At 43.1% G+C, this 27,712-nt stretch overlaps 1 protein-coding gene and 1 long non-coding RNA gene across 2 annotated transcripts in view; both read right to left on the reverse strand.

Moving 5' to 3' along the window:
• The window catches only part of SGK3 (serum/glucocorticoid regulated kinase family member 3), a 153,144-nt gene extending 135,592 nt beyond the window's left edge, over window positions 1-17,552 (reverse strand). Inside the window, exon 1 of the mRNA XM_062188403.1 lies at window positions 17,446-17,552. The gene's annotated coding sequence lies outside the window, so the exon portion shown is untranslated. The remainder of the gene's footprint in view (window positions 1-17,445) is intronic.
• A 5,426-nt stretch (window positions 17,553-22,978) lies between these two features.
• LOC133757706 (uncharacterized) lies at window positions 22,979-27,392 on the reverse strand. The gene is made up of 3 exons (XR_009865723.1): window positions 27,194-27,392; window positions 23,602-23,687; window positions 22,979-23,439 (listed from the first exon to the last, which is right to left on the reverse strand). It is a non-coding gene; the product is annotated as an uncharacterized LOC133757706 (long non-coding RNA).
• Between the last annotated feature and the right edge of the window lie 320 nt (window positions 27,393-27,712).

The following is a 27,712-nucleotide window of genomic DNA, read 5'->3' on the forward strand; positions in this document are numbered from 1 at the left end:
AGATAAAAGAAGGAAGTTATATTACTACAATTAGGAATGAAAAAGGGAATATCACTACCAACTTCACAGAGGTAAGAAGGATTTTAAGAGAATATTATGGGGCCAGCGCTGCGGCACAGCAGGTTAAAGCCCTGGCCTGAAGTGCCAGCATCCCATATGGGAGCTGGTTCTTGTTCTGGCTGCTCCTCTTCCAATCTATCTCTCATTCCTAGTCTGGGAAAGCAGTGGAAGACGGCCCAAGTATTTGGGTCCCTGCACCCATGTGGGTGACCCGGAAGAAACTCCTAGGTCCTGGCTTTGGATTGGCCCAGCTCCGGCCATTGTGGCCATCTGGAGAGTGAACCAGTGGATGGAAGACCTCTCTCTCTTTCTCTACCTCTCTCTGTAACTCTTTCAAATAAATAAAATAAATATTTTTTTAAAAAGAGAATATTATGAATAATTGTACACCAACAATTTAGAATGACCTAGAGGAAATGGACAAACTCATAGAAATAAACTACAAAAAGTAACTGAAGAAGAAATAGAAATTCTGAATAGAAATATAACAAGTAAAGAGATTGAATCAGTTATCAGAAAAAACTCCCCACAAAGAAAAGCCCAGGTAGCAATGGTTTAACTAGTGAATTTTACCAAATGTTTTAAGAATAATTAGGGGCCGGCGCCGTGGCTCAACAGGCTAATCCTCCACCTTGCAGCGCCGGCACCCCTGGTTCTAGTCTCAGTCGGGCGCCAGATTCCGTCCCGGTTGCCCCTCTTCCAGGCCAGCTCTCTGCAATGGCCAGGGAGTGCAGTGGAGGATGGCCCAAGTGCTTGGGCCCTGCACCCCATGGGAAACAAGGAGGAAGCACCTGGCTCCTGCCTTCGGATCAGCACGGTGCGCCGGCTGCAACGCACCGGCCATGGCAGCCATTGGAGGGTGAACCAATGGCAAAGGAAGACCTTTCTCTCTGTCTCTCTCTCTCTCTCACTGTCCACTCTGCCTGTCAAAAAAAAAAAAAAAAAAAAAAAGAAGAAGAATTAGGGACCAACACTGTGGCATAGTGGGTAAAGTTGCCCTTGCATATGGGCACCGGTTCAAGACCCAGCTGTTCCACTTCTGATCTGGTTCTCTGCTATGGCCTGGGAAAGCAAAAGAAGATGGCCCAAGTCCTTGGGCCTCTGTACCCACTTGGTAGACCCAGAAGAAGCTCCTGGCTCCTGGCTTCAGATTGGTGCAGCTCTGGGCGTTGCGGCCATTTGGGGAGTGAACCAGTGGATAGAAGACCTTTCTCTCTCTCTCTCTCTCTCTCTCTCTCTCTCTCTCTCTCCCTGTGCCTCTGCCTCTGCCTTTCAAATAAATAAATAAATAAACCTTAAAAAATTAATACCAATCCTTCACAAAATTCCCCCCAACACACACACATACATGGGAAGATATAACTTTTCAACTTATTCAATGAAACCAGTATTAAACTGGTACCAAAAACAGATGACGATATCATGAGGAAAAAAAATTACAGACTAATTCAGATGCAAAAACTTCAACAAAATACCAACAATCCAAATCTAGCAACATATAAAAAGGTTTACAGACTATTATCAAATGTTACTTATTCCAGGATTGTAGGGTTGGCTAAATATCTGAAAATCATCAGTATAATATATCACATTTTTATTGTTAATTATTAATTTGAGAGATAGATGAGAGAGCTCTCATGTACTACTTCAATCCCCAAATTCCCACAATGGCCAGACCTGGTTCAGGTCAAAGCTGGGAGCTGAAAATGCTTTCCAAGTCTCCCATGTAGACGGCAGGAACCCAATTCCTTGAGTTATCACCACTGTTTCCCAAGATGTGTTTTATCAGGAAGCAAAAACTGAACCCAGGAACTCCAATATGGAACACAGATATCCTAACCTTATCTTAACTGCTAAGCTCAATACCCACCTCAATACATAGTATTTAAAGAACAAAAACCATAGGATCACCTCAATAAACATAGAAATGCTATCTGATAAACTCTAACACCTTTTTTTAAAGGATTTATTTATTTATTTGAAAGGCAGAATTTCAGAAAGGCAGAGGTAGAGAGAGAGAAAGGTATGCCATCTGTAGGTTCACTCCCCAAATGGCCATGACAGCCAGAGCTGAGCCAATCCAAAGCCAGGAGACAGGAGCTTCTTCCGTGTCTCCCATGTGAGTGCAGGGGTTCAAGGACCTGAGCCATCTTCCACTGCTTTCCCAGGCTATAGCAGGGAGCTGGGTAGGAAGTGGAGCAGCCAAGACTCGAACTGGAGTCCATATGGATGCTACACCACAGGCAGCAGCTTTACCCACTATGTCACAGGCCTGGTCCCCTTTAATACATTTAATGACAAAAACACTGAACAAAGTAGGAATAGAAGGGAATTCCTCAAGCAATAAAGGACATTTATGAAAAACCCACAGCTAACATTGCATAGTAATGAAAAACTGAATGCTTTTCCCCCTGAGATTGGAACAAGACAGCATATTAGTTGTCTTCACTTCTATTTGATACAGCAGTAGAAGTTCTAGTAGAACAATCAGGCAGGAGAAAAATAATAAAAAAAGTAAAACTATTTCTATGTACAGATAACAAGATCTTATATATAGAAAATCCTAAGGAATCCACCAAAAATCATTCAAATTAATAAATGATTGAAGTAAGAATGAAGAATACAAAATCAATATTCAAAAATCAATTGTATTTCCATACAGTAGCAATGAGAAAACTAAAAATGTATTAAGAAAACAATTCCATTTATAATAGCACCAAAAAGAAAATACCTAGGAATAAATTTTAGCACAGTGACTTTCTATAATGAAAACTAGAAAACAGTGTTGAACATTAAAAAAGACCTCAGTAAATGAAATGACAACATATGTTCGTAGATCAAAAGACTTAATAAAATTGTTAATATTGTAACAAACTGATCCACAGATTCAAAGCAATCCCTAACAAAATCCAAGTTATGGGATGGACACTTGGTGCAGCAGTTAAGATGCCCACATCCCATATCAGAGTGCCTGGATTTGAGTCCTGGCTCTGCTTAGGATTCCAGCTTCCTACTCATGCACACCCTTTGACTTCATCAAAAATTAAAATTTTTACTTTAAGAAAATCATCAAGAAAGGAAAAAGAAACCCCAAAGAAGGGAAAATATGTGTAAATAATTTATCTGCTAAGGGACATTTATTCAGAATATATGAGTTATTGTATGACCCAGCAAATCCGCTCCCAGGGATATACCTAAGAGAGATGAAAACCTGTGTCCACACAAAAACTTACATATAAATAAATATTTATAACATTATCCATAATAGACAAATGGTAGAGATAACCCAAATGTCTGTGAACAGATGAACAAACAAAAATGGAAGACTTTTCACCACCAAAAAGAAATGATGAGGTGCTGGTGTTGTGGTATAGTACACACCGTCTGCAGTGCCAGCATCCTATATGGGCACTGGTTTGAGTCCCAGATGCTCCACTTCCAATCTAACTCTCTGCTACAGCCTGGGAAAGCAGTAGATGATGGCTCAAGTCCTTGGGCCCCTGCACCCACTTGGGAGACCTAGAGGAAGCTACTGGCTCCTGGCTTCAGACTGGCACAGCTCCGGCCGTTGCAGCCAATTGGGAACTGAACCAGCAGATGAAGCCCTCTCGCTCTCTCTGCCTCTCCTTCTCTGTGTAACTCTGATTTTCAAATAAATAAATATTTTTTAAAAAAAAGAAATGATGAAGTTTTACATGCTGTAACATGGATGGATCCTGAAAACATTGTGCTAAGTGAAAAGAACCAGTCACAAAAGACCACTTCCTGGGGCCAGTGCTGTGGCATAGTAGGTTGGGTTGGCAACCCATATATGGTTGCTGGTTCAAGTTCTGGCTGCTCTACTTCTAAGCCAGCTCTCTGCTAATGGTCTGGGAGAGCAGTGGAAGATGGCCCAAATACTTGGGCCCCTGCACCCACGTGAGTGACCCAGAAAAAGCTCTTGGCTCCTGGCTTAAGATCGGCCTGGCTCCAGCCATTGTGGCCATTTAGGGAGTGAACCAGAGGATGAAGACTTCTCTTTCAGTCTCTCCCTCTCTCTGTAACAAATACTCTGTCTCTCAAATAAATATAAATCTTTTTTTTAAAAAAAAAGACCCCATTTTTAAAAATGAAATGTGCAGAATAAGCAAATATATATATAAACAACACTTATTTGTCATTGTACAGGCTGGAATTTGGGAGGGATGGCAATGACTGATAATGGTTCCCGAGTTTCTTTTTGGGGTGATGAAAGGTTTGAAATTAGGCAGTGGTGGTGGCTTCACAATTCTGTGAATAAACCACTGGATTATGGCTTAATAGGGTGAATTTGATGGTATATATTATATTCCAATAGAGATGTTACTTCATTGAGAAGCACTGAGTCTAAGAGACTCAGCATCTGCCATAGTTTTTTTCTGTCTTCTCCAAGTACTGTCTTTCATTTCTTTTGAAACTTTCCCAATCATTTGAATTTTTTTATTATCTGTCTCAGTCTGTTTGTATTGCTGTAACTGAATTCTTGAGACTGGGTGATTTATAGATGACAACGTCACAGTTCTGGAGATCAAGAGCAAGATCAAAGTAGCACTTTGATCTGATAAGGACTTCCTTGCTGTATCTTCACATGGCAGAAGCTGGAAGCTGGCAAGGGCAACCAAAAATGGACCAAATCTGTCCACAGCAGAAGAGCAGAGGAGAACTCATTCCTATAAGACTTTTTTATTTTTATTTATTTTTAAAATTTATTTGAGAGCATAGAGATAAAGAGGGAGAGCCAGATATTTAGAGAGAGCTTCCATCTGCCGACTCACTTCCTCAAATACCCACAATGGTCGGAGCGGGGCCAGGCTGACCAGGGAGCCGAGAACTCAATCCAGGTCTCCAATGTGGGTGGCAGGAGCCCAATTACTTGAGTCATTACCACCGCCTCCCACAGTATGTACTAGCAGGAAGCTGGCATCAGGAGCCAAAGCTGGAAATCAAACCAGGTACTCCAAAATGGGATGCAAGTGACCTAATGTCTAGGCTAAATGCCATCCTCCATAGGACCTTTTCACAAAGGTATTTATCCATTTATCAGCAGGCATCTCATAATAATCTCCCAGAAGGCCCTACCTCCTAACACAATTGCAGTGAAGTTTGAAACACACTAACTTGTGGATACCTTCAGAATATAGCACCATCTTGCTCAGGAAATAAAATACATTTTATTAGATAATAGAAGCATAAGACATTGGAGTATATAAGAATTCAGACCTACAGGGATCTATCTTTACTCAGCTAATAGGAGCTTATCCCAGTATCTGCCAAGACACACAAAAGACTTGCAACAGCTAAATTAAACAAAAAATCAGCAAAGCAATTGCCCTATTTCCAAGGATTAATATAAGTGGTGCTGGTTACCATCATTAAGGGTTCTATAATATGACAACAATATGTGTTATTGTTGGCAAAGTTCACTGGACTTTGTTTGCTAACAGCAGGAGTTTGACAGTTCTGAAAGATAACAACATAAGACATTCAAATCCTGCAGGTTCAGAATTTAACACAACAAGGTTTTTAAATTTGGACTTTTGAGTCCTTTTTCTTTTAGGCATGAAATACATAATATTTAAAGCATTTTCAGTCAGCTTTCCTCTTGACATCTGGTACCCTTTTCTGTATTAAAACATTAATATTATTTCAGAATAATAAAGTCAAAATGAAAAGCCAATTTTATAACTCATTTAGCCACTGCCTCATTAGTTTATGGTAATCTGGATTTTTGTAAATCAAGTCTGCCTATTCTTTCTGATGAATTTCTTTCAGAACAGCCAGCTTTTACCTCCTTATCAATAGCAAAGGGGGACCTGTGGAGACACAGCCAGATCAGTTCTGTCCTGTGTTGGCCATTCACAGCTTTGAAGCCTTACTAAGTCAAATTTTGTCATCTGTAAAATGAAACTCCCCACCTACCCCATAGAAGTATTATGAGTATTTAATGAAATAAAGTCTCTAAAGCATCCACCAAGTGGCAGGTAATCTCTAAATGTTAACTCCTTCCTCTTTGCTCTTGGCAAGATAAGATAAAGGTCACAAATGATGTAAACTCCAAAAATTATGATGAAAAATAGTTGGCTTAGTGTGTACAACTGTAAGGGGAAGCATTATCAAAATACTAAAAGTAAACTAACCTCTATTTTCTAAAAGCACCAAATTCATATAATCTTAAGTAGGTAAACTATAACCATGATTATAAGGTAGAAGACACCACGGGGAAAAGTAAACTGACTTTGCACTAATTATGGGGCATTATCTAATCGTTTTATTAGGAAACAACCAAGGATCCAGTTGGCCAAATACTGCATGTAATTTCAATTAAATGGTTCTCTCCATAAGCCAACAACAACTTAAGGTTTGGCTGTATTTGCAGTATCAGAATTTTCTAACGGAAGGCTCCATAATGAATCTTAGTCACAGCCTTTGAGAGCTGAAGGGGAAAAATCCGTGGCAAGGTGCCTGCAAAATACTCCTAGTCCTTCGAGACTAGACTACACATGCATTCTCACACACAGATTTCAAACAACGACCTCACTAAAGACTGATGCAGAAAAGGGACACCAGATACAGATGTAGATCTCTTTGTAAAGTGTCAAACAACCTAAGGGCATGATTTTTTGAATTATTTTAACAATGGGTTACATAATCACATGGTTCCAAAAACCAAAAATAATATAAGGGACTCCGTAAAAGTCTGCTTCCCACCCATTTCTATCTGCCCAGTTCTCATCCCTCAACCTCAAATATATAAATATTGTTAATTTCCTATGTGTTTTTCCAGAGTCTATTTATGCATAGATAAGAGAAGCAAAAATATACTTATTTTTTACCTTGTCTTTCTACACAGTGGTATTATTTTATATACAACACTTTGCATTTCACAGGCAAATTTTTAACCCTAAAATGTCCAGTGAAAGCAATAAATAATTTCAACATAACAGGAAATTTTGTCCACACTTGAGTGGATTTTTAAAAGGAAGAACGAAAATAAATGATGTTATGCTACCTAGGAGGCAGAAATAACAGATACCTAAAGGGAAGATAAGGAGCAAACGTTGTGGCGAAGTGAGTTAAGCTGCCACCTGCCACGCCAGCATCCCATATGGGTGCTGGTTTGAGTTCCAGCTGCTCCACTTCCAATCCAGCTCCCTGCTGATGCACCTGGGAAAGTAGTGGAGGACAGCCCAAGTGCTTGGGCCCCTGCACCATAGTGGGAGAACTAGATGAAGCTCCTGGCTTTGGCAAGGCCAAGCTCTGACTGTTGCGGCCATAAGGTAAGTGAACCAGCAGATAGGGGAGATAAAATCCAAGGGGAAAGTGAGCAGTCTTATAAATCTTAAAAACTCTCTTGGGGCTGGTGCTGTGACATAGCAGGTAGAGCTGCTGCCTGCAGCACTGGCATCTCATATGGGTGCCAGTTCAAATCCTGGCTGCTCTACTCCTAGTCCAGCTCTCTGCTATAGCCTACAAAAGCAATAAAAGATAGCCCAAGTGCTTGGGCCTTAGCACCCGTGTGGCAGACCCTGAGGAAGCTCCTGGCTCCTGGCTTCAGCCTGACCCAGTCCCAGCTGTTGAGGCCATTTGAGGAGTGAACCAGCAGATGGAAGACCTTCTTTCTTTCTCTGCCTCTCTGTAACTCTGCCTTTCAAATAAATAAATACATAATTTAAAAAAAATTCCTCTCTTTTAAAACATTGGAGTGTCTTATCTTTCATTAATTTAAAAAAGAAAAAAAGTGGAGCAGGCATTTAGCCTAATGGCTAACATGCCAGTTAATGCGTGGGCATTTAGCACAGCAGCTTATGTAGCTGCTTGGGATGCCCACATCCCATATCAGAGTGCCTGTTTTAAGTCCCAGTTGCTTGGCTCCTGATCCAGCTTCCTGATAATGTGCATTCTAGTAGGCAGCAGATTGTGGTTCAAGAAATTTGATTCCCTGCCACCCAAGTAAGAGACCTGATGTTGCAGGCATTTGAGAAGTAATCCATCAGAAGAAAGATCTCTCTCTTTCTCTCTGTGTATATGTATGGATGTGTGTGTGTATCTGTGTGTGTGTGTATGTCTCTGTTTTTCAAATAAAATGACAGAAAAGCTAAATTAAAAAAAAAAAAAAAAAACAGGATGCCAGTTAACCTGTGTCCCAATATTTGAGTACCTGGGTTCGAACGTCTAGTTCTAGCTCCTGACTCAAGCTTCTAACAAACACCAACCCAGGGAAATAGCAGCGGTGGTTCCTGTCGCTCACATGGAAGACCTGGATTGCATTCCTAACTCCCAGCTTCAGCCTTGGCCCACCCCTGGTTATTGTGGACAGCTAGGGGAATGAACCAGCAGATGGGAGCTCTCTCTGTCTGTCTCTCATTCACCTGCTCTCTGCCTTTCTTCCTCTCAAATAAATTAAACAAAATATTGATGAGAAAAATCAGAAGGGAGGTAAGTGTACTTGAGCCAGAATAGACCAAACTGTCAGCTATGCACAATTATATATACTTAGAATTCAAAAAAATAAAAATAACTTTTTGTGGGGCCTAGCACTCTGTGTTTTCTTTCTTTAATTTTTAAAAAATAACAGTAAAGTGTTAATTCTGAATGTTTATAAACAATTCCAGATCAAATGAATAATATAATGCTTTTGTGTTAAACTATCATTAATTTTGCAACATGCTGTTGGAAGTCTGAACAAAAACATCTTTTTGAAACCTTTTCCATGAATATTTATGAAAATATAGACCTTTTTCTCAGTGCAACTTATCCAGCTATTTGGTGCAAGGCTCCCCCTGTCTTCTAGCCCACACACGTTTACCTTTACAGGTGAGCTACCTGGCCCTGACCCTCAACCTTTGCAGCAGAGACCTGCTTCCTCTGTAATCCCCAAGGATCCATGCCAATCCTAGCTCCCTTTACTGACGAAAATCTGGAAGGAAAAAGTTTGGAATCAACATATCACTTCTCAAAGACTGCTATTATTTTGACTTAACTGAAAACAACAATGCTGTTTTTACGCCAGATATTTAGAACGTTGGATGTATTTTCCAAAGGGAACAGTGGTCATAACTAGGAGTTATCTTTCAAAACCAAAACACTCAATTCAACTCACAACATGGCTGACATCTTCAATAGTGGGGGTGAGGGTGGAAGCACAGGGGTGGACATCTGGCGTAGCAATTAAGATTACCCATGTCCTATATCAGAGTGTCTGGGTTCAATACCCAGCTCTGACTCCCGACTCCAGCTTCCTGCTGTTACAGATCCTGGGAGGTAGCAATGAGGGTTCAAGTGATTCGGTTCCTGCTACCCACTTGGGAGGCCTGGAATGAGTTTCCTACTCCTGGTTTGACCCCTGGCCCAGCCAGGGACCATCATGGGCCTTTAGGAAGTAAACCAGCAGATGTGAGTGTTCTCTTTCTCTTTCTTTCTCTCCCTTTCTCTCTCTTTCTTCCTCTCAAATAGATTTAAAAGAAAAAAAGCATAAAACAATGCTGTTGCAATGACCCGAACAAAAACCATTATAAATCATAATAAATTTCATAGTTTATGCCAATGCTTCAGGCAAAACATTGCTTATTTAGAGAAAAGGAGGTGGGTGGGGACTTCTGTGACTATTTTGAAAGGAATTACTGGGTATTCTCAAGGGTTTTGAAGGTTGAAACCAGTAGTTCTTTATAATGTCTACCTTTCCTCTCAAACTAAAAGCTTTCTTTTCCCTTATTGAAGGCCTGGTCTTAAGTGTATCTCTATGATTAGGATCTTTTTTGCTAAAGACCAAACTGAAGAGAAAAGGCGAAAAGACAGAAAAATTTTTATTGATATAAAAGCTGGAAAAGGGGAAAGGAACAATGTTTAAAAAAAAAAAAACTTTATTTTGCTGGGGTCTGGTGTTGTGGCATGATGGATTAAGCCACTGTCTACAAAGCCAACATCCCATACGGGCATGGGTTTGAGTCCTGGCTGTTCCATTTCTGATCCAGCTCCCTGCTAATATACCTGGGAAAGCAGCAAAGGATGGTCATGGCCCAAGTCTTTGGGCCCTTGCACACACATGGGAAACTTAGAAGAAGCTCCTGGCTACTGGCTTTGGCCTGGCCCAGCCCTGGCCATTGCAGCCACCTGGGGAGTGAACCAGTGGATAGAAGATTTATCTCTTCCTCTTTCTCCCTCTCTCTCTCTCTCTCTTCCTCTCTCTCTCTCTGTAACTCTGCCTTTCAAATAAATAAAATAAATCTCTTTAAAAAAATGATTGAGCCCTCAGAAAGGATGGGAGGTCAGAGAAGGACACAGGAGGCAAGTGTGGGCTATGGTTTGTGTATATGCACCATGGGAGAAGAAAAGGAGGTAGTGAGGTATCAGAAGGGGCAGATGTTGTCTGGGAAAACTAGTGGTATAGCATGTAAAGAAGGGGCTCTGTGCAGCAAATTAAAAGTCTGACTAACCCTAAAGCAGCCAAAATAAAAAATTTTAAGGTCGCCTAGTACGACCACTGGTGGCAGGGTTATTAAACCAATTATTTATCCTTAGAACATTTTTTTTTTTTTTGACAGGCAGAGTGGATAGTGAGAGAGACAGAGACAGAGAGAAAGGTCTTCCTTTTTGCCGTTGGTTCACCCTCCAATGGCCGCTGCGGCCGGCGCATCGCACTGATCCGATGGCAGGAGCCAGGTGCTTCTCCTGGTCTCCCATGCAGGTGCAGGGCCCAGGGACTTGGGCCATCCTCCACTGCCTTCCTGGGCCATAGCAGAGAGCTGGCCTGGAAGAGGGGCAACCGGGATAGAATCCGGCACCCCAATAGGGACTAGAACCTGGTGCGCCGGCGCCGCAAGGCGGAGGATTAGCCTGTTAAGACACGGCGCCGGCCCTTAGAACATTTTTTAAAATATGTACTTATCCTTAGATATTTCAAAACCTCTCAAATTCAGATTTTCTTATTTTTTTTCCAGATTGTTCATTTTTCAAAGACTTATTTATTTATTTATTTGAAAGAGTTAGAGAGAGAGAGAGAGAGAGAGAGAGAGAATGAATCTTCCATCCGCTGCTTCATTCCCCAGATGGCTACAACAACCTGGTTTGGGCCAGGCCCGAGACAGATTCCAGGAGCTTCTTCCAGTCTCCTAAGTGTATGCAGGGGCCCAAGGACTTGGGCCATCTTCCACTGCTTTTCCCAGGCCATAGCAGAGAGCTGGGTTGGAAATAGTACATCTGGGACTCCAACTGGCTCCCATACGATGGGATACTGGCAGCACAGGTGGTGGCTTCACCTGTAGGGCCACAACACCGACTCCTGCTGTTCAAACTTCTAACTGAACTTCAGAGTGGCTCCTTTTTACTTGATTAAAGTCAACTGTTTGTGTTTATCATTTAGTGAACAGGATGAATTATATGTGAATATTCTATCATTTATTTTTAAAAATGTCTTGCATTGCCAGAGTCGTGGCTCACTAGGCTAATCCTCCACCTGCGGCACCCGCACCCCGGGTTCTAGTCCCGGTTGGGACGCTGATTCTGTCCCAGTTGCTCCTCTTCTAGTCCAGCTCTCTGCTGTGGCCTGGGAAGGCAGTGGAGGATGGCCCAAGTGCTTGGGTCCTGCACCCACATGGGAGACCAGGAGGAAGCACCTGGCTCCTGGCTTCAGATCAGTGCAGCGCACCGGCCATAGCGGCCATTTGGGGGAGTGAACCAATGGAAGGAAGACCTTTCTCTCTGTCTGTCTTTGTCTCTCTCTCTCTCTAACTCTGCCTGTCCAAAAAAAAAAAAAAAAAAAAAAAGTCTTGCATTTTAGACATATGTAAAACACAAATATCGACTGGTCCCCATTAGAAGGATACGTATTTCGCGTTGATTCGATGGTTTGTCAGTCTGTCCTACACACCCTCACCTAGCCCCCTTTATAAGCAGTAGGACAAATTTCCAAGAGTGTTAGCCAGGCTTAGGGTATGGCTTGTGGCCAGGAAACACAGCAAAACAACTTGTTCATGGGTGAATGGAATTATGATGTTGGTTGGCTCCATAAGCATTAATTCTTTAACAAAGTAAGCCTGTATGAGAAATGTTTTTAATGACATTAAAAATATGAATATGCACACAAATAAAAGTCTAGACAGATATTCTCTAAAATCCTAATAACAGTTAGTGAGGAGCTGGTGCTGTGGCATAGCGGGTAAAGCCACTGTCTGTAGTACTGGCATCCCATATGGTTGCTGGTTTGAATCCCAGCTGCTCCACTTCTGATCCAGCTCTCTGCTATGGCCTGGGAAAGCAATAGAAGATGGCCCAAGTCCTTGGGCCCCTGCACCGGCATGGGAGACCCAGAAGAAGCTCCTGGCTCCTGGCTACAGATCAGCTCAGTGTCAGCCGTTGTAGCCACCTGAGGACTGAACCAGCGGATAGAAGACTTTTCTCTCTCTCTACCTCTGCCTCTCTAACTCTGCCTTTCAAATAAATAAATAAATCTTTAAAAAAAGAAAAAAGTTAATGAGGGATAGGTTTACTTATTTTGTCCTTTTATTTTTCTAACAAATGACCAGGAAATGGAATTCCTGGCTCCTGGCTTTGGCCTGGTCCACCCCTGGCCATTGCAGCCATTTGGGAAGTGAACCAATGGATGGAAGCTCACTCTTGCTCTCTCTCATCGCTCTGCCTTTCAAATAAATAAATCTTTTTTTAAAAAGTTATAAACCAGTTCCCTACATTTTCAATTACCACCTGTAAACAAACTCCTTTCATTGCCTGATGAAAGACCAACCTATGAGAACGCTTCTGCAGTTGATGGAAGAAAGTAACTCTGCCCACCAATATCACATCATGCAGAGATGTTTCTAGTCCCTTCCAGACTCTGATTCCAGAGAAGTCTTCCCTACATTGCATAGTGCCCTAAGAGGAATCAGAGCTGTACTATCCATGACTACTCCTATGAGCTCTCAAGTAAACATCTCTTGGCTCACTCACATATCTCCTATTTTCCATCTTACACATTATCCATCCCTTTCCCTGCATGTCTCCTTGTCTAGCATCACTTATCTTTCATTTTCAGATTTTGGTTTTGAATAATAAAAGAATAGGGTTGATAGCTGGCAGTGTGGCTCACTTGGCTAACCCTCCGCTTGTGGTGCCTGGTGCTGGCACCCCAGGTTCTAGTCCCGGTTGCTCCTCTTTCAATTTAGCTCTCTGCTATGGCCTGGGAGGGCAGTGCAGGATGGCCCAAGTGCTTGGGTCCCGGCACCCGCATGGGAGACCAGGAAGAAGCACCTGGCTCCTGGCTTTGGATCAGCACAGCGCTGGCCATGGTGGCCATTAGGGGAGTGAACCAACGGAAGGAAGACCTTTCTCTCTGTCTCTCTCTCACTGCCTATAACTCTCTCTCTCTCTCTCTCTCTCTCTCTTTCTCTCACTAACTCTGACTGTCCAAAAAAAAAAAAAAAAAGAATAGGGTTGCAAGAAGATGAACTTAGGCAGGTTTTCAGTACTTGTATAAAATGGGAAATGACCTGAGAAGTTGGACAAGGGCACAGATACTGTACACTGTTCTAATTTCCTTTAAATGCCCTTTGGCACAGCTTTATATAGAAGATACAATTTTACTGGTTGATGCTCTATATTGGCCTCGAACAACTGATTTCCACATTGTCTTCCTCTACAAGGACAATGAAATCTAAGCTAGCATTGGGTTAAAATCACTTCGATGTGAACTACAAAACGTGATTTGTCTCTTTCCAGATTTACCATGTTCTTCCATGAAAGAGGGGGAAATAGGGAATGGGAATGGTAAAAGAAAACAGAGACACAGAATCGCTTCAAATACCGTAGGAGCTGCTTCTGTCAGGAATAACACGTTATATAACTTGAGTTTCATGAATCAGCAGTTTAGTCAGTAATTTACATGAATTTTAAAAAGAGAAAAAAATATGAGGATTGAAAAAGGTAACGTGGTTTCTGAAACAAGGCAGGTTTGAAAAGTGTTTTATTCAACCCCACACAGAAGAACCGTTGACAGGCAGATGACTCAGTCTGGCTTCATTAAGGGCTTCTCACCACCTAATAGCCCTCCTGGGAAAGGCTAGCCCATCTTTCATTCTCCCCATAGCCCTTCTCAAGTCCTCCCAGCAGGGAATGGCCATATTTTCCTCTCTAATTAAAGGTTATCCATCTGGAGATCACATAGTTGAGGGTACAGAGAATTATGTTTGAAGGCTATAAATATTTGAGGGTTATTTTGTTTTTCAAAAGACCCTTCCTAACAAAGTAATTGCAACATTTCAAAAGAGACCTCATAGTAATGCCAGATGCTCCGAAAAATTATAATACCTATGATCACTGTATTTGAACCTGATCATAAATCTGAGTAGCTTAGGTAGATATGAAAGCTGTCATCACAAACACTAACACCACTATGTGTCCAACCCAAACTCTTAAAATCAGAGGGAGGCCGGCGCCGTGGCTCTCTTGGCTAATCCTCCACCTGTGGCGCCAGCACCCCAGATTCTAGTCCTAGTTGGGGCACTGGATTCTGTCCTGGTTGCTCCTCTTCCAGTCCAGCTCTCTGCTGTGGCCCCAGAAGGCAGTGGAGGATGGCCCAAGTGCTTGGACCCTGTACCTGGAGTCCAGGAAAAAGCACCTGGCTCCTGGCTTCGGATTGGCGGTGAACCAAGGGAAGGAAGACCTTTCTCTCTGTCTCTCTCTCTCTCACTGTCTAACTCTGCCCGTCAAAACAAAACAAAACAAAAAAACAAAAAACAAAAAAACAAAAAAAAAAAAATCAGAAGGAAAAAGGTAAGATCTTTAAGAGGGGGAAAAAAAACAGTTATTTTCAAGACCCAGGAATGACAAATCCTAAGAAAAGTATCCAAAGGACATTGCTGTCCCTGTTGTAAAAAAAAAAAACAAAAAAAAAAAAAACAAAACGCTTTGTATCAGATGCTGTTTGAAATAAGAGAGACATTGGATTAGGCCTGCAAATCTCTTATGCATACATCAATTACGGGGCTATGTTGAGAAATGTTTTGGAAAAGCAAGAGCCAGTCATTGCACAAATGTCTACGGCAGGCCTACGTGTTCCAGGCACAGGACACACACCTACTGTTGTCCGGCACTGCCAAACCAGCTGTGCCACCACGGCTGAAGTGCTGTAATATTCCTGTGCCTCAGATTTTTATCTGTAAAAATGGGAGTGAAAACTGGTTCTCCGTCTCTGGAAGACCCTCTGCAGAGCAGATGAGTCTGTCTGGAAGCACTCTGTTACCATGAAAGTGTTAGGTGTCACTTGTCTGAGTTGAATTTATGAATGCCACTAATGGCTGTTGTGCCATAATTACACCACAGGAAAGCAAGCCTTCCTGCTTCAAGACACTTCACACCTATTAAATAAGGTGTATCATCTCATTTGATCACCTCTCTGGTGATTAGATCTAAATATATACATAGGAGAAATAAAGGAACAAGAAAGAGACCGGGAGAAAACTAGCGTGAAGTACAGATCTGGACATGAAATTTACAATTATAATGACAAACATGGTTTCTATATTATTTATTCACCATTTCACATCTCCACCAATCTGTGCATCAGGCTAAACTGCTCCTTTGAAAGCACTTTAGGGGCAGGCACTGGGGTGTAGTGGGTAAAGACGCTGCCTCCAATGCCAGCATCCCATATAGGTGCCAGTTCAAGTCCCAGCTGCTCCATTTGCAATCCAGCTCCCTGCTTATGTGCCTGGGAAAGTAGCTGAGGATGGGACAAGTGCCTGGGTCTCTGTACCCACATAGGTGACCTGAAAGAAGCTCCTGGCTCCTGCCTTCAGACGGCCCAGCTCTGGCCATTGCGGCCATTTGAGGAGTGAACCAGAGATGGAAAATCTCTCTCATCTCTCCCCTTCTCTCTCTGTAAAAATAAATAAATCTTAAAAAACAAGTGAAGAAGAGGACACCTTGTTCTGGGAAAGTATTCTTATATGTTTGCAAATCACAAAGTGGACATCTACCAGCCTAGTCTAACAGCATACAGCAGTAAAATTACAATATGTTGTCATTTTGTCGCATACAAAATACTCCGTTTTGTAGTACATTTCAGGTTCAAACTGACCCTTAAAACCGAAGCAATGTCATATGAATTGTCAAAGAGCTTGGGAACAAAGCTCCTTTTTACAAATGACAGTAGGCTCCACACAGTGGCAGTGGGAGAAAAGGGGGAAGTTCAGAGGTAGCTGACGTGTACAATGGCAGATGAGAGAGACCATCTTACAGAAGCTGCTAGAGCTCTGGCCCCAGACCTTGGAACATGTCTCGTTTCCCGAGATCCAGACTCCCTTCCCCCAGGGATTGCGGTGGTGGCAGCTTATGGGAGTGGTGGCCAAGAAGGCCAGAAGGCACACCCAGTCCTAAAATACGTCTCAGACTTCCTCTACTGTCTCTAGCTCTGGAAATGTAGGGAACTGAAGTATGGACAATTGCTGAATGGCCAGAACTGCTATAATCTATTATTTTCAATTAAGAATTGATTTATAAAGCACTTAGAAAGAGCCCAGTATACAGTAAGAGGTAAGTATTTGGTAAGTAACGAAGGCACTTCCCAGATTGGGTGAATTCTCAACCGAGTGAGAAGGGAGAAAATAAAAATACTCAACCGTCTATTTTTTACCTTGACAACGGTTTTGAAATTGCAAGGCTCTGTATTTATTCTTGCATGTCAAGTGCACCCTATATAGTCTCTCGTGCAGAACTGAAATTGTACTCATGGTTCAGAAATCACTGTGCAAAACTGAGTGAAAGCATCCAAGTTTCAGTAGACGACATCTTCTCTCTCTTCTCTTCCCATCACTAACAATGATAAAATCTCAAAGCACTTCTAGATGGTACACACACCAGTACTACAACTGAGACCCAACAGAGGCAGATTGACGTGAAAAGGTTCAGATCACAGAGAATCTAAGAGTAGCAAGGCAATAAAGTCTCACCCTACTGGTCGGCTGACAACAGGTTAAGCATTCCTATGCACCCCACTCCCGCAGCCGCCCCTTCCCCGATCCTCACAGGGGACCCCAACCAATTTCGACCTCAGATGGGGACTCCCACCCTCCACGTCCCTCGCTCCTCTAGGTTCTGCAGCTTGTGCACGCGTTAACAGGGTCCATCCACCGACGCCACTCGGGCGTTTAGGACTCGCCGCGCAGAATCTGAATTCACCTCGAGGAAACAAAGCCCACAAACTCTCCGGGAGTCGGGGGCTCCGAGGCTTCCGGGGAACGCGGGAAAATCACGTCTGCTCCGCGGAGAGGCAGCAGTCGAGGCCCCGGCAGCCCTTGCCCCGCCCCGTCCCCCCCGCCCGGGGGCTCCGACCGCGGCCTTGAGGCGCGCGGACCCCCCGGCCTGCCCCGCACCTACCCGGCCCCACAGGGCAGCCTCCCGGCGCGGCGGGCGCGGAGCCGAGCGCACTCTCGCTTCCTCTTTCCCCACAGGGCCGCCGGCGTTTCCTTCCCTGACGCGTCACGGCCGCCGGCAGCTCCTCCCGCGGAGCGCGCGGGGCAACCGAGGAGAACCGAGCGGCCGGCAGCTCTCGAAGGAAGGCGGCGGCGGCGGCGGCTCTGAGCCGGGGCGGGGCACGAGTGCCCGGGACCCGGCGGCTGGCAGCGGCCCGCACCGCGCAGGGGGCTGCAGGTCGCGCTCCCCTGCTCAGGCCCGCCGCCCGGGCCCGGAAACCAGCCCTCGTCTCTCTTCCCTGAGGATCCCGCCAAAGGCCTGGCCGCCGTGCGCGCTCTGCCCGGGTCACGCGATGTGCAAAGTTCGAGAGGACACCGGCGGATACTGTCTGTCTTGGAGGCTCAGACGCTTCGGTTTCCCCCACTGCTTAGCCGGGTAGTGACCGCTGCCCCAAGGCCCAAGAGCTACAAGGACCAAAGCGGATCTGCCCGCCAAGCTGCCCTTGGCGTGAGCAGGTAGCCTGGGAATGACCCGGGGACACGGCTTGGGGTAACGTGTTAACTCAGAGAAGTGAAATAGGTATCCAAATAATTTAGGAGAACACCTACACTTCATTTGGCATTGTCTGAAGTTTTCTGCTCTTTTCTGCAGCCAACTTTTGGCCTTTGTGTTCACACATGGGCGAGAGTTTTCACAAACTGGCATAGTAGAGGGAGAAATTCCCTTTCCACAAATCTAGGTAGATCTAGTTTGTTTTTTTTTTCCCCCATTCCCTATAATCTTGTCAGCTGAGGGTACACATTATAGCTTCTTCTTAATGTTATTCTTTGACAGAAGCTGTATTTTAGGACTATGTCTCTCTCTCTTTTTCTCTTTTTCCCAGATAACAGAAAGAAAAGTACAGAAAATGAGTGGAGAGCTAAGAATTACTTGATTCAGTGGGTGTGCCACAAAGTGGATAAACTTTCGAAGCAGAGTGGGATTCATTTTGTTTGTTTGCTTTTGATCTCGCCACGCACTGTAATTTAGGTTTCAGCTGGTATCACTTGAAGCTAGAACCAAACAACTGAGGAGCCCCATGTGTATTTAATGCTTCAGATTCTAAGGCAATGGTCTGTACTTCAGATCTGTGATTCGTGAAAATTTGCAACAAGTCTGTGAATAAATAAACTGTCAAAGGCAGTTAGAGGAACTGGGATCTATGTGTGACTTCCCTAAATTCGGAGGACATTCCCTTATATTTTAAAATGATAGTCAAAGATTTGGCCCTCAAGGAAAGGTAAGAATATTAATTTTTAATGTCAGTAATCATAACATGGCCTTCTTACAGAAAACGGGTTGTGAATCCAAACAGTTTTTATGATCTGACAGGACTTTGTAAACAATGGTTTCATTAGTATTCGGAAATGGGTATAGCACAGTAGATAGAAATCAGCATAATGCCAATGGTCCTTACACACATTCACAAAGCAAAGCACACAATAAGGCACAGAGAAGCTAGAAAAGTTCCTCCCTTGTAATACAATCAAGTGATCAGTGTATCTCTTAATTAAAGCCATATTCACAGTGCTGAAAAATTTCTTAGACAAAGCAAGTTCTGTGTCAATAAACTCCAAGTAGAATGACATCACTCTTGCTTTAGAGACAAATACCTGTCTATCACCACATTTTAATCTTTTTAAAAAACATCTGGGAACCGTTACAACATTTCCAGGATAAATTTGTCTTCCTGCAGTGAGAAACACACACAAATCACCACTTACAAATGTTTGATGATAAGGGGACAAACTGCATTCAACTGACAAAAAATTGGGTATTTTTCAGTTGGAGAGCAACAACTTAAAAGCCTAATTTCCAAAAAAACTAGCAGTAGTAAAAATATTCACAAACTATTTAAGGTTTTTTTCACTTAAAACAATTTTATCTTGTTTTATTTATGTGGAAGGCAGAGAAACAAAGATCTCTCATTTGCTGGTTTAATCCCCAATGCCTCCAACAGCAAGGGTCGGCCAAGCTGAAGCCAGGAATCTGGATCTCAATCCAGGTCCCCAACATGGGTGGCAGGGACCCAACTACCTGCTGCCTCCTCTGGTGTACATTTTCATAAGCTGGGATCCAGAGTGGAGCCAAGAATGAAATCCAGGTACTCCAATAAGGGCATCCCAAGTGGTATCTCAAATGTTATGCCAAATGTACACCCCTCCTAAAATTAATCTTATGGGCACATTTTAAGGCTGATCACTTTGATTGATTATATCTAGTTATTCGAGTTGATAAAGATTATATCCCCGTTTTCCATTATATTTCTGACTTCTTTTTGGTTTATACTACAAAACAAAAGTTGAATATTTAACTAAATGTCTAGCGGACATTTATGCCTTTATAAAAAATTTCATGCAAGTAATTTTTTTCAAAAATTTCATTTTGTTTCAAAGGTAAAGAGGCTGAGAAAGACAGACCTGGGCCGGCTCTGTGGCGTAGTGGGTAAGACCACTGCCTGAAGCACTGGCATCCCATATGGGTACCAGTTTGAGTCCCGGATGCTCCTCTTCCAATCCAGCTCTCTGCTATGGCCTGGGATAGCAATAGAAGATGGCCCAAGTCCTTGGGCCCCTGCACCTACGTGGGAGACCTGGAAGAGGCTCCTGGCTCCTGGCTTTGGATCGGCCCAGGCTCCAGCTGTTGCAGCCATTTTGGGAGTAAACCAGCAGATGGAAGACCTCTCTGCCTCTCCTTTTCTCTCGATGTAACTCTGACTTTCAAATAAATAAATAAATCTTTTTTGTTTTCTTTTTGACAGGCAGAGTTAGACAGTGAGAGAGAGAGAGAGAGACGAGAGAAAGGTCTTCCTTCCTTTGGTTCACTCCCCAAATGGCCGCTACGCCCCAACCGGGACTAGAACACAGGGTGCCAGTGCTGTAAGTGGAGGATTAGCCTAGTGAGCCACAGCGCCAGCCATAAGTAAATCTGAGAGAGAGAGAGAAGAGAGAAACCTCCCATCTGCTGGTTTACTTCCCCAAGAGCCAGCAATAGTCAGGGCTGGGCCAGGGTGAAGCCATGAGCCCAGAATGACAAGTCTCCCACATGAGTGGGATCTCAAAGTTTTGCATTAGCAGGAAGCTGGGTTGGAAGTACTTGGGACTCAAACAAATCACTGTGATATGGTATGCAGGCATTCGAAGCAGCAACTCAAACCTGCTGCACCAAACATCTGCCCCTAATTACCTTTTAAAAATAGTTTCCTGTCAGACTCTAAGCCTCGATATTTTGTTTGGAAATATGATTCATATTCATATTGAAAATGTCATTCATAGGGGCCAGCACTGTAGCACAGCGGGTTAATGCCCTGGCCTGAAGCGCTGGCATCCCATGTGGGTGCTGGTTCAAGTCCCAGCTGCTCCATTTCTGATCCAGCTCTCTGCTATGGCCTGGGAAAGCAGTAGAAGATGGCCCAAGTCCTTGGGCCCCTGCATCTGTGTGGGAGACCCAGAAGAAGCTCCTGGCTCCTAGCTTCGGATTGGCCCAGCTCCGGCCGTTGCAGCCATCTGAGGAGTGAACCATTGGATGGAAGACCTCTCTCTCTCTCTCTCTGCCTCTTCTCTCTCTGTGTAACTCTTCAAATAAATAAATAAATCTGTTTTAAAAAATATCATTCATAACCGGCGCCGTGGCTTAACAGGCTAATCCTCCGCCTTGCGGCGCCGGCACACCGGGTTCTAGGCCCGGGTGGGGCGCCAGATTCTATCCCAGTTGCTCCTCTTCCAGGCCAGCTCTCTGCTATGGCCTGGGAAGGCAGTGGAGGATGGCCCAAGTGCTTGGGCCCTGCACCTGCATGGGAGACCAGGAGAAGCACCTGACTCCTGGCTTTGGATCAGCATGATGCGCCGGCCGCAGTGGCCATTGGAGAGTGAACCAACGGCAAAAAGGAAGACCTTTCTCTCTGTCTCTCTCTCACTATCCACTCTGCCTGTCAAAAAAAAAAAAATCATTCATAAAAGACAAATATTTTGCTCATCTGTTGGGTCTGTAGTGTAGAGACTATGACCACAAGCTCTGGAACTGGACAGAACCAGGTTTAACTTCTGGCTTTTCCACTTTCTATTTTGGACAAATTATTTCACCTTTCTGAGCACTGGTTTCATCAGGAATGTAAGCATGATAATAGTGTGTCTTCTTTCTCAGTAAAAGAGGTAATAATAGTGCATGTCTCGTGAAATTACTTTGAGAGGGGCAGGCCTTATGGAACAGAATGTTAAGTCACCATTTAGGACTCCTGTACCCCAAATTGGAGTACCTGGGATCTATTAACACCTTAACTTCTAATCCAGCTTCCAGATATCTGCATCTGGAGACAGCAGATAATGGCTCAAATGCTTGGGTTCCTGCCACATACATGGGAGACCTGGTTACAGCTCCTGGCTTTGGTCTGGCCTAGTCCCAGCTGTTGCGGGTTTTTGGGGAATGAATTAGTGGATGGAAAATCAATCAATCAATCTCTCTCTCTCTGTGCCTCTCAAATAAAATAAAATTTAAAAAATTTTAAATACCTAACAAGCTAATACAGTAAGTTTTTTTTTCAGGTAATATATTCCAAAGAAATAAGTGTTTGGTTTTCATCCTCTGCTACTCAAAGTGGAAAACCTTTTCTTTTCTTTTCTTTTCTTTTTTTTTTTTTTTTTGAGAGTTACTTATTTATTTGAAAGGCACAATTACAGAAAGAGAGAGGTCTTCCATCCACTGGTTTACTCCCCAAATGGCCACAACGGCTGGAGCTGGGCTGATTTGAAGCCAGAAGCCTGGAGCTTCTTGCTGGTCTCCCATGCAGGTGCAGGGGCTCAAGTACTTAAGTACATCTACTGCTTTCCCAGGCCATAGAAGAAAGCTGGACCCGAAGAGGAGCAGCCCAAACTAGAACCGGAGCCCATATGGGATGCCAGCCCTGCAGATGGCGGCTTTATCTGCTACGCCACAGCACCTGCCTGAAAACCTTTTTTTATTTTAAAATAGGGCCTGATAAGGAAGCATCGTTATTTTTAATGTCATGATAAAGCCCTCTATTATTCGTAGTTTGTTTGTTTGTTTTTTTTTTTTTTAGTGTAATCTTGGAAGAGTTGAGGGACAATACCAGAAAAAATCATTTAATTTTTGGAGAAAATTTGATAAAATGGCAGTCCTAGGACCTGAGTGACCTCATATGTTGGCTGGTTAAGGAAGTGAGAATCAGAATTCATTAGGGTCTTTGTTTTATAACAGAGAAGTTGTCAAGTCTAGAGAGGAAAAAGTAAAGCTACCACCAAATTGGTTACAAAAGCACACATGTGTCTGAGTCACTTTTTTTTTTTTACATTTTTATTATAAGTTTTATTTTTAGGAAGCTTTTATTTAATGAATAGAAATTTCATAGATACAGCTTTAGGAATATAGTGGTTCTTCCCCCAATACCCACCCTCCCACCCCAACTCCCATCCCACCTCCTACTTCCTCTCCCATCCCATTCTTCATTAATATTCATTTTAATTATCTTTATATACAGAAGACCAACTCTATATTAAGATTTCAACAGTTTGCACCCACACAGGCACACAAAGTATAAAATACTGTTTGAGAGCAAGTTTTACCATTAATTCTCGCAGCACAACTCATTAGAGACAGAGGTCCTATATGGGAAGTAAGTTCACAGTGACTCCTGTTGTTGACTTATCAATTGATACTCTTATTTATGACGTTGAGTCACAAATAAGATTTATTTATTTATTTGAAAGTCAGAGTTACACAGAGAGAGGAGAGGCAGAGAGAGAGGTCTTCCATTCGATGGTTCACTCCTCAAATGGCTGCAATGGCCGGAGCTGGGCTGATCCGAAGACAGGAGCCAGGAGCTTCCTCCGGGTCTCCCACGTGGGTGCAGGGGTCCAAGGACTTGGGCCATCTTTTACTGCTATCCCAGGCCATAGCAGAGAGCTGGAAAGGAAGTGGAGTGGCCAGGACTCAAACCGGCACCCATATGGGATGCCAACACTTCAGAACAGGACGTTAACCCGCTGCACCACAGCGCCGGCCCCTGAGTCATGTTTTGAGCATTGTGTTTACAGTACCTTTTCCCTCTTTCTGCTACAGACTTACCCTCTAGAATGGATCAGACATCATGATTTGTCAGTATAGTTTCCAGCTGTTTATCCATTGATACACCAATCACAGCATTCCACAACCTTAAATAAGATAGTTTAAGATATAATACTAAACATGAATTGACTCAGAATATAAATTTTTTTAAAAGTCTGCAGCTGCCGGCGCCGCGCCTCACTAAGCTAATCCTCCACCTTGCGGCGCCGGCACACCGGGTTCTAGTCCCGGTCGGGGCACCGGATTCTGTCCCGGTTGCCCCTCTTCCAGGCCAGCTCTCTGCTGTGGCCAGGGAGTGCAGTGGAGGATGGCCCAAGTCCTTGGGCCCTGCACCCGCATGGGAGACCAGGGTAAGCACCTGGCTCTTGCCATCAGATCAGCGCAGTGCGCCGGCCGCAGCACGCCTACCGCGGTGGCCATTGGAGGGTGAACCAACGGCAAAAAGGAAGACCTTTCTCTCTGTCTCTCTCTCTCACTGTCCACACTGCCTATCAAAAAAAAAAAAAAAGTCTGCAGCTTTTTTTTTTGTCATTTTTCTCTTTCTTTGGCCTTTTGCCATTACAAGTGCTGGCTGCCCCTGCACCTCTAGGGCGCGTGGCCATTGGGCCACCTACCTCATGCTTCCTGGCCTCCATGCTCCTCCACGTGGCTGGCTCCTGATACTTGGTATGAATCTTGATTTATCTCTCCTTTAGCTAGGGCCCTCACTCTCCTATGCATTTCTCCCACTGAATAAAAGCTTTAAAATGTAAAAAAAAAAAAAAAAAAAAGCCTGCAGTAAAAATGGGCAAACAAAAGTGACTGATTTATTCAATTTTTTAAAAAAATAATTTACTTATGGATTTATGTATTGTACAGGCAGAATGGCAGAGAGAGAGAGAAGGAGATAGAGATCTTCTATCCACTGGTTTACTCTCCAAATGGCCGAAATGGCTGAGGCTGGGCCAGGCCAAAACCAGGAGACAGGAGCTTCATGTAGGTCACCTACAAGAGAAGCACTCGGGCCATCTTCTGCTTTCTTCCCTTGTACATTCATTAGCAGGGAACTGGATTGGAAGCACAGAAGCCAGGGATCGAACTGACGCTCTGATATGGGATGCAGGCATTGCAGGCTTTCAGAGCAAAACATTTAATAAAATACAAAGTAACCCAAGATCTAGTTAGGAAAATTCAGACATCTGTAGGAATTGAAATTGAGTCTGGGGGCCAGTGCGGTGTTATAGTGGGTAAAGCTGCAGCCTCCAGTGCTGGCATACCATGTGGCCGCCAATTTGAGTCCTGGCTGCTCCACCTCTGATCCAGCTCCCTGCTAGTGCACCTGGGAAAGCAGCAGAAGATGGCTCAAGTATTTGGAAGAAGCTCCTGGCTCCTGACTTTGGATCGGCTCAGCTCTGGCCATTGTGGCCATCTGGGGAGTGAACCAACAGATGGAAGATCTCTCTCTCGCTCTCTGTCTCTCCCTCTCTGTAACCCTGCCTTTCAAATAAAATAAATAAATCTTTAAAAAAAAAAAAAAAGAAGAAATTGAGACCAATTGATACCTCCTTAACAGAGCAGAATGAACTTGTTTGATCTGGAAAATTGTTCAATATATGCTCATTTTGAGCGGGCAGGAGTACAAGTAGGAGACCCAAAACTCAGCATCATTTCTTGGGCCAAATTAGCTAAGTTCATACTCAGAATTGAAATGCCTGAAGTTTGAGTGTATGTGTGTGTGTTTAAATTTGAGAGAGAAAAGGAGAACCCTCCAAATGCCCAGAGCTGGACAAGGCCAAATCCAGGAGCTCAGAACTTAACCCACATCTCCCATGTAGGTGGCAAAAACCCAAGAACTTGAACCATCATCTGCTGCCTCTCAGGGTATAAATTAACAGGAAGCTGCAACTGATAGAAGAAACTCAAACTCAGGTACTCAGATATGGGTTGAGGTGTCCCAAGTGCAAATTAACCATTTGCCCAAACACCCACCCCTAGTATCTTTGATAATAAAACTATTTTAAAGCAAAACTACATATGATCAAATGAAGCTTTTCAGATCATAAGACATTCTCACTTTCTATATTAGACTCATGAGAAAAACCATAGGGAAGTGTTAAAAGATCAGAACTCTTAAACTCTTAGTATCAGTATTTTGATGTACAGGTAGCTGGAAATTGCTTAAATTTTGTTAATACCTTTAGTTATCCAAAGTGAAACTATTATAAATCTCATTGTTTTCCAATCTAGTTATTCTGAGTTTCAAGAATAAAATATAAATCACTGCTTTTTCTTTCTCTTATTTTCTCTTTTATTTTTTTCTGCATCTTGTTTGGATAGTCAATTATGTACATAAATCATGTTTGCTAATAATCATATCGTATTTACATACATCATGTCAGCAGTTTTTACGTTCGGATAATCCTGGTAAGCCTTTGAGCTCAAACCTGCTAGGTGCACTTTGAAGATAACTATTATTTTAATTGCTTATCAGTGGAGAATAATAGCTTTTCTTAAATGCTGTTCATTTGGTGAGTCAGTCAATTTACTGTCAATTATGCGCAATTAATGGCTGGACCCATTTCAAAAGCAACGGCTTACTAGCCTCTGGCTTAAAGAGGTGTTGTTATTTCTTAACCAATTCCCTAAGAAATCTGTGTCTGGCTCAACCAGATGTGTCAGAGACTTAAGTGGACCGTAGGAGACTATAATTCTTTGCAGAATAAAAGACTTTTCAATTCCCTTAGGTTTTCTGGAATAAACCCCAGTTCCTTTAAGTTTTTTCTCACATCTCTTTGTTTCATGACTCATGTGATCTGTTTTTCAAATTCTCCACATTTCTTTTTTAGCTTTTGAATGAGGTGCCCAGTGTGAGACATGGAAGTCTTTTATAAAGGATCAACTAAGTCTGTAATAGAGTGAGAGCACTTTCTTGCAGCTCTCCAATTCATGCTCTTATAATGCAACCTACTATAATTCTTACATCTAAAATTGCTTTTCAGGGGCAGGCATTGGGTCTGGCAATTAGGGCACTAGTTAAGACAGCTGCATCCTATATCGGATTGCCTGGGTTTGAGACCTGGCTCCAATCTTGATTCCAGCTTCCCACGAAAGCACATCCTGAGAGGCAGCAGGTAATCTTGTTGGTGCTCAATGTATGGATTTGCTAGCACATGGAATTTTGGATTTTCATATTACTTCACTGGGTGGGTTCTTCTGAGGATAAAATGAGTTCATATGTACAAGGGTATTTCAAAAAATTCCTGGGGGAGCAGACAATTAGCATGGCTTTTAAGATGTCTGTGTTCCAAACTGGAATATGTAAGTTTGATTCCCAGCTCCAACTCCCGACTCCAGCATTCTGCCAATGCAGAACCTGGGAGCCAGCAGTAGTCTCAAGTAATTGGGTTCCTGCCACCCACATGAGAGACCTGGATTGCATTCCTATGTTCCATCTTCTGCCATAGTCATTGTGGGCTTTGAAGTTGGGAGTGAACCAGTGGATGGGAGCTTGCTCTTTCTTTCTCTCTCTCTCTCGGTCTTTCTTGCCTTTTTTTAAGATCTTGGAAAATGGAACTAAAAGATAAGTTTATTTTGGTGCAAAAGTAAAACTTACCTGTTAAAAAGGTAAATGCAATATTTTAGATTAGTTTATAAAAATTATTGATTGATAGCAGAGAAAAAGAAAATTTACTGGTCAAACTTCAGCAGAAACTGTTACAGAACTTGTGGATGATACTGAAAAAGAAAATGAGTATTTTAATGGATACAGCCAATGACAATGCATTCCTTCCGTTGCATAATTTTCCATAGTACACATTTTCCATGGACTTTTCATAGAAGCATTGTACAGTCAGTCCTCTATATCTGTGGTTCCACATCCATGGATCCAATGAATTGCAGGTCAAAAATTTATTTTTAAAATTTTATTTACTTATTTGAGAGAGGGCATACAAAAGATAGAGAGTTCTCAGCTGCTGGTTCATTCCCCACATGCCTACAATGGCCAGCATTGGGCTGGGCAAAAGCCAGGAACAGGTAACTCAATCCTGATCTCCCTTGTGGGTGGAAGGGATCCAGTCACCTGAGTCACCACTGCTGCCTCCTCAGGTCTGCATTAACACAAAGTGGGAAT

The sequence above is a fragment of the Lepus europaeus genome, chromosome 4, assembly GCF_033115175.1.
Source record: "Lepus europaeus isolate LE1 chromosome 4, mLepTim1.pri, whole genome shotgun sequence".
Taxonomy (NCBI): domain Eukaryota; kingdom Metazoa; phylum Chordata; class Mammalia; order Lagomorpha; family Leporidae; genus Lepus; species Lepus europaeus.